Here is a 7175-nt window from a genome sequence, read left to right as displayed (position 1 = left end):
TGATTTCGTCTAGTTTTCGTGCTGAAGCGGGCAGTATCTCAATTGTATGTCTGATGTAGGCAGTGACTTCGTTGATAAATTTGAGATCTGTCGTTTGAGGTTCTGACGATGGCGCACGAGAGAGTGCGTCTGCCGTTGTTTGTTCCTTTCCTGCCACGTGTATCACTTTGGGATTGAAGCGCATCAGTCTCAGGCGGAAACGTTGTATGCGAGGTGGCATTTTTGCGATCTCTGTGGTGCTGAGAAGCGGGACTAGTGGTTTGTGGTCTGTCTCGATCGTAAAGTCAAGACCTAAGACGTACTCGTTGAGTCGGTCGCAGGCCCATGTGGCTGCTAGGGCTTCTTTTTCGATCACCGCATATCTCGTTTCTGTGTCTGTGAGGGAACGTGAGATGTAGCAGACTGGGCGACGTGTTTTGTCCTCTTGTATTTGCAACAGGACTGCGCCAATGCCTGTGTTCGAGGCGTCGGCTGCAATGACAGTTTCTTTCTTGGGGTCATAATGAGCCAGTACCGGCGTTGAGATGAGCAGTTTTTTGATGTTGGTGAAAGACGTCTGTTGTGCGTCTCCCCACAGCCATGATGTGTCTTTGCGCAGAAGCTCTCGAAGTGGTTGTGTCATGTTTGCCAGGCCTGGAGTGAATTTCGCCAGTTGGTTCACCATTCCAAGAAAACGTTGTAGCTCTGTGACTGTTTTTGGAGCTGGGAAGTCTTGAACAGCCTGGACTTTCCGTGGGTCGACCCGGATTCCATGCTGATCGATGATGTGACCCAGGAAGGAGATGGAGTCTTTGAAGAACTCGCATTTTTCATTGAGCGTAAGCCCTGCGTCTCTGAGTTTTGTCATGACCGTTCTCAGGATCTTGTCGTGAATCTCTCGGTTTGGCGCATGAACGAGGATATCATCCATGTGGCAGATGACGCCATCGACCCCCTCAAGGATCTCTGTCATGGTTCGCTGGAATATCTCGCTAGCTGAAGAGATACCGAAGGGAAGGCGGTTGAAAGCGTATCTGCCGAAGGGTGTGATGAAGGTCGTGAGAAGGCGGGACTCTTCGCTGAGGGGGATCTGCCAAAATCCACTCTTGGCGTCAAGTTTTGAGAATATCTTGCTGCCTGCCAATTTCGCCAGACTTTCATCTACGGAAAACATGGGGTGGACCTCTCTTTTCACCGCTTTGTTGAGTCCGGTGAGGTCAACGCAAATGCGAACCGCGCCGTTGGGTTTAGGAACAACTACCATTCCTGAGCACCAGCTGGTAGGCTCCTCGACTGGCGAGATGACCCCTTTCTGTAGCATGTCATCGATCTCCTGTTTCACCTTTGGCAGGAGAGGGTGTGCGATCTTACGAGGGGTGTAGATGCACGTTGGATTGGCTGTGGGATCAAGGGAGATGCGGTAGGGTTTTTGAAGTGACCCTAGCCCTTTGAACAGTTCTGGAAAGTCTGTTTTGGGGTCCGTTTGGCTTGCGGGTGTGTGTGTGAGGGGCATGGAAGGAGATTGGGCAGAAACGCAATTGATGCGGGCGATGAGATTAAGTTTTATGCATGCAGTTTTGCTGAGGAGGGCGCACGGTTGTCCCTTCAGCACATAGAGTGTTTCTTGGATCTCATTTGATTTGTATTGCAGTGTTGCCTGGAGAGTGCCCAATACGTGAAGTTGGGTGTTCCCGGGACCTCTCAGTACTTTCGTTGAAGGTTTCAGAGTTTTCCCTTTTGTCCAAGATTCCCCCACGACTGTGACCGATGCGCCTGTGTCCAGTTTAAAGTTGTGGGGTATTCCGTTGACTTTAATTTGGGCGGACCATGTGCCATCGTCTTCTGAAACTTCAAAGACCCAGCCCAGAAAAGCGCCTGAGTCAGAGTCCTCCTCTTCTTCTATTTGCTGCACGCGTTGTGGTTGGCGGCACACTGTGCGATAGTGGCCTTCCTTTCTGCAGTTGGTGCATGTGGCTTGCCTGGCAGGACATTTGTACCGCGGGTGTTGTTCTTTACCGCAATATCCGCAACTATGTTCAGTTCCCGAGTGAGAGGCGCCGCGGGTTTTTGTTTGTGTCTTCTGAAAGTTATTGCCTTTTTCATACCCTTTTTGGTAGTGTTTCTTTTTGTTGACAAAATGGACCGTCTCTGAGGTGTTTCTCAGGATGTTTTGGTTCTGTTTTCTCTCTTCGGCCTGCCTGCTGAGTTGTATGGCCAGGTCTAGGGTCAAGTCAGTTTTAGACTGCAGTTCCTCTGATAGAGCGTCGTCTATTACCCCGGCTACAATTCTGTCTCTGATCAGTTCATCTTGGAGAGCCGCAAACTTGCAGTCAGCTCCAATTTTGTGAACATCTTGGATGAAAGTCTCCACAGGTTCGCCTGGCTGTTGTACCCTTTTGTTGAACTTTGCCCTCTCGACGATGACATTTTTCCTTGCAGAAAAATAACCAGCCACTGCTTTTCTGAGATCAGCGTGAGTGATTGTGGCTTCCTCTACTTTTAGTGTAGCTAAAATGTCGTCTGCCCCTTCTCCCATCGTGTACAGAAAAGTACTGACCTGTTCTCTCTCTGTCTTCTTAGATAGGCCTGTTGCGTGGTAATACCTGTCATATCGGGAGAGCCACGTGTCCCAATGCGCAGGGGAACCATTGAATGGATTGGGTGGAGGTAGGGTTACTGAGCGATTATTTTGGTCATTGTTAGCCATTTTGTGTTATTTAATGTTTGATACCTGTTTTGTGGGTTGAACACCGCTGCCACCATGTAGTATTGCGTGGTCACAAAGCAGACAGGACAGTTGAATAACTTGGTGTAGCCATCTTTATTACCCGAAGTTCCCCTTACAAAGCCGGAGTTATTTCCCTTCCCTTGTCGTCTGCATGTTAGGCCGAAGTGGGCGTACTTCGACCTATCCAACAGGGTCTGCCACACCCTCTGCAAGACTCAGGTATAAAAAAGGAGAGTCTACATTCTAATCCAGCCTGTTCTGACCGTTCGGAATAAACATTCAAGGTTGCCCCTATTACTTGTTGATAACTCCGAGAGGCTGGAGACGAGAGTGATGCCCAGGCCCCTTCTCTGTTGAGGGGTTTGAGAGTTCGCTCTACGCCGACCTGGTAAGGGACTGAGTTACATTTAGCATCGAGTGGTTACAACTCAGTGTTTACAGGGGGACGGTAAGGTCTCTTTAAACAACATCCTGTTTATTTTCAGTCATCATGATTTGGACGCGGTCTTACTGCGGCGAATGTCGCGGGGCTTGTGGAGGCAGTGACCCTTGACGCACGGAGGAGGGTCTTGAAATCATCGAGGCATCATTGAAATGTTTTTAAAAGCAATTACCTGTGACATGATCCACACTCCTCCCTGTGTCAGCGTGTCAAATCTCCAGTGGTGTAAAAGCCCCGTAATTTGCACGTTGGGCATAAACATATTTTGTCCAAACATCCAGATAATTGGGGGCTGGCAAAATCTTATCTCCGTAAACATCTGGGAGGCGTTACCTTGCCGTTTCTCCTCCCGACTAATTGATGTTTTTTGAGAAAGATTAGTATGTGCTCACGTCAAGTCTTTTTAAGCTAAATTCCGTTTGTTTTCTTTCGGTTTTCTTTTTTTTCCTTTTTTTTCTTCTTCTTGATTTTGTTGTTGTTGCTTATTTAGAACATTTGCCTTTTGTGGTAAATCTGTACGAAGGTTTCTCTGAACGTGGTAAACGGGAACGAGAGTATGGGCTGTCTCCGACACAGGATCAGACAAGGAGTACACGTTTTGGTTTAAACAGTGTTTATTCAACAATTTTTATTTATTTATTTATTTACGAGGATTTATATCGCGCACGTATCTCACCACACAAGGCGACTCAAGGCGCATGTTACCTATTAATGCCGTGTGAGATGGAATTTTTTACACAATATATCACGCATTCACATCGGCCAGTAGATCGACTGCCTTTAGGCGCTGCATCCACCTTTCACGGCCTATTATTCCAGGTCACACGGGTATTTTGGTGGACATTTTTATCTACGCCTATACAATTTTGCCAGGAAAGACCCTTTTGTCAATCGTGGGATCTTTAACGTGCATACCCCAATGTAGTGTACACGAAGGGACCTCGGTTTATCGTCTCATCCGAAAGACTAGCACTTAAACCCACCACCTAGGTTAGGAAAGGGGGGAGAAAATTGCTAACGCCCTGACCCAGGGTCGAACTCGCAACCTCTCGCTTCCGAGCGCAAGTGCGTTACCACTCGGCCACCCAGACATCATAGATAATTCAACATAACTTCCATGTTTAAGGATCAACAGCAAGCTCAAGCTTATGGTGGTGACCCTAAGTACATAATTTTCACAATAACGTTCAAGTATTAACTCGAAATTGAAAGTCACCTTCCTTCTAATACAGCAAACGACCATGTACATCACAACAGATGTGTTGAGGCTTTTACATGGGGTAACACCTTCCACTTACACTCACACACTCACTGATCCCGTCACCCGCCAGGATCGTCAGGGCACTGCACTGACTCCACGAGCGCTGCACCCGCTATCTCCACCTCTGCCAGTTGTGAGCAATCTTCTGGGTTGTCGCAAAGCTTTTCCCAGTCCACTCTGCAATGTTGTCTGTCCATCTATTCTTCGGTCTTCCCTGTCTCCTCTCCCTGCGTACCGTACTCTGGAGGGTGGTCTCCGAGAGCCTGTGAGTTCTTGTTACACGGCCATACCATCTCAGCTTCCTCTTCTTGACAGTGGTCAACCGGTCTTTTCTTATTAGTGATCCAAGTGCTGAGTTATGGTTCTGCGGACTTCCTCGTTGGTAATGTGTTCTGTGGACAACCGCCCCCCCCCCCCCCCCCCCCCCCCATAAAAAAAAATCCAGACTTGCTGCTTCCCGTTTGGAGTGATATTTGTTTTATTTCATTTTGTACCTGACATCAATATCAATCAGCAAACTCAATAATGTATAACATTCCCAATCAGGCTGAACGGGAAGCAGCCAGGCTGTTAATATTTGGTATGTGTCCAGGTGGAAGGATGCTCGTGCCCCAGTTAAAGCCTGGGCAGACCGTCTACACGGAAAGGATGGAACACTCGTATCTATATGTTTCCTTAACATTTCTACCTAGGTCTTCTCAACTTCCTCTTTTTATATTTAGTCAAGTTTTGACTAAATATTTTAACATCGAGGGGGAATCGAAACGAGGGTCGTGGTGTATGTGCGTCTGTCTGTCTGTGTGTGTGTGTAGAGCGATTCAGACTAAACTACTGGACCGATCTTTATGAAATTTGACATGAGAGTTCCTGGGTATGAAATCCCCATACGTTTTTTTCATTTTTTTGATACATGTCTTTGATGACGTCATATCCGGCTTTTCGTGAAAGTTGAGGCGGCACTGTCACGCCCTCATTTTTCAACCAAATTGGTTGAAATTTTGGTCAAGTAATCTTCGACGAAGCCCGGACTTCGGTATTGCATTTCAGCTTGGTGGCTTAAAAATTAATTAATGACTTTGGTCATTAAAAATCTGAAAATTGTAAAAAAAAAATAAAATTTATAAAACGATCCAAATTTACGTTTATCTTATTTTCCATCATTTGCTGATTCCAAAAACATATAAATAAGTTATATTCGGATTAAAAACAAGCTCTGAAAATTAAATATATAAAAATTATTATCAAAATTAAATTGTCCAAATCAATTTAAAAACACTTTCATCTTATTCCTTGTCGGTTCCTGATTCCAAAAACATATAAATATGATATGTTTGGATTAAAAACACGCTCAGAAAGTTAAAACAAAGAGAGGTACAGAAAAGCGTGCTATCCTTCTTAGCGCAACTACTACCCCGCTCTTCTTGTCAATTTCACTGCCTTTGCCATGAGCGGTGGACTGACGATGCTACGAGTATACGGTCTTGCTGAAAAATGGCATTGCGTTCAATTTCATTCTGTGAGTTCGACAGCTACTTGACAAAATATTGTATTTTCGCCTTACGCGACTTGTTTCCTATTCGACACTAAATTAGGGTTTGCACTAAGAACAGACCACGAATACGAAGATTTCTAATCGAGACCAAACGCTTTGAATTCATTTTCTCATTACAAAACTGAGCCTCAGTTGGTGGTAAGTCAGCGATACGAATACAACAAGGTTGTGGTCGACCTAGATGTTAAACTCCTTTACTTATTTCTCCCTTTCTTCTGCATGATCGTAGCCTACTAAATAATTTGCCTACTCGTGTACGATTCAATGCATTTGACAGGTTTATTTAGTCGTCGTTGTAATACAGCAGAACAAGAAAAGTACAGACATCTTTGTCCGACAAAACACTATTTGAAACAAATAAAACAAAACAACACATAAGCAAACGAACGCCGTTTGTTTTTTTAAATTGTACCTTTAATTTTTTTAAGAAAAGTATCCTATATTCTGTGCAGGGCTTACAACAACATTAACACACGCGCGCACGCACCCACACACACACACACACACACAGAAACGTTGCCTAAGTACATAGATCTTCGATACGTATGCCTTCGGTAAATAGGGCCAAGGGATCGCGGTAAGCACGGATTACGTTAGCAGCAGAAGTCCATGGGGACATAAACAGTAAAGGAACACTCCGCTTTGTTTTGGACACACGAAGGTTCAAGCACCAAAATTGTTAAACCAGGTTTCCTTCTTTTATACTGAATGACGTCTGTTCCGCTCTAAATTCCATATTGTTAAGTCACTTTTGTCTTATCTCGCTGACCAGTGGCCACGATTTCAAATGTGCGGCTCACGAGTGTGTCCTCTCTCGCTGTCACGGGTAATATAGAGTTTCTAATCTATAAGTGTGTTGGTTTGTTTTTTTCTTTGTTTTTGTGTGGGTATTTTCCAACAGACACACCTTAGTTTTAAAACACAGGCAGTGAACCCCCTGACACTTGGGGTAATTTCATCATTCAGCTGGTGATGTTGATAGTTATACTTGTACGTTTATTATTTTGTCGAGTTACACGGCCGACACTTAGCAGGTCTTTGATTTGATATACACACACACAACAATAGATCATGTTCTCTTCTCCAACCCTATCTCTCTCTCTCTCTCTCTCTCTGTCTGTCTGTCTGTCTGTCTGTCTGTCTGTCTCTCTCTCCCTCTCTCTCTCTGTCTCTCCCTCACTCTCTCTCTTCCTCTCTCTCTCTGTGTCTATCT

Source organism: Littorina saxatilis, linkage group LG12 (genome assembly GCF_037325665.1).
Source record: "Littorina saxatilis isolate snail1 linkage group LG12, US_GU_Lsax_2.0, whole genome shotgun sequence".
Lineage (NCBI taxonomy): Eukaryota > Metazoa > Mollusca > Gastropoda > Littorinimorpha > Littorinidae > Littorina > Littorina saxatilis.
The sequence above is the reverse complement of the archived record's forward strand: the minus strand, read 5'-3'. Positions refer to the sequence as shown.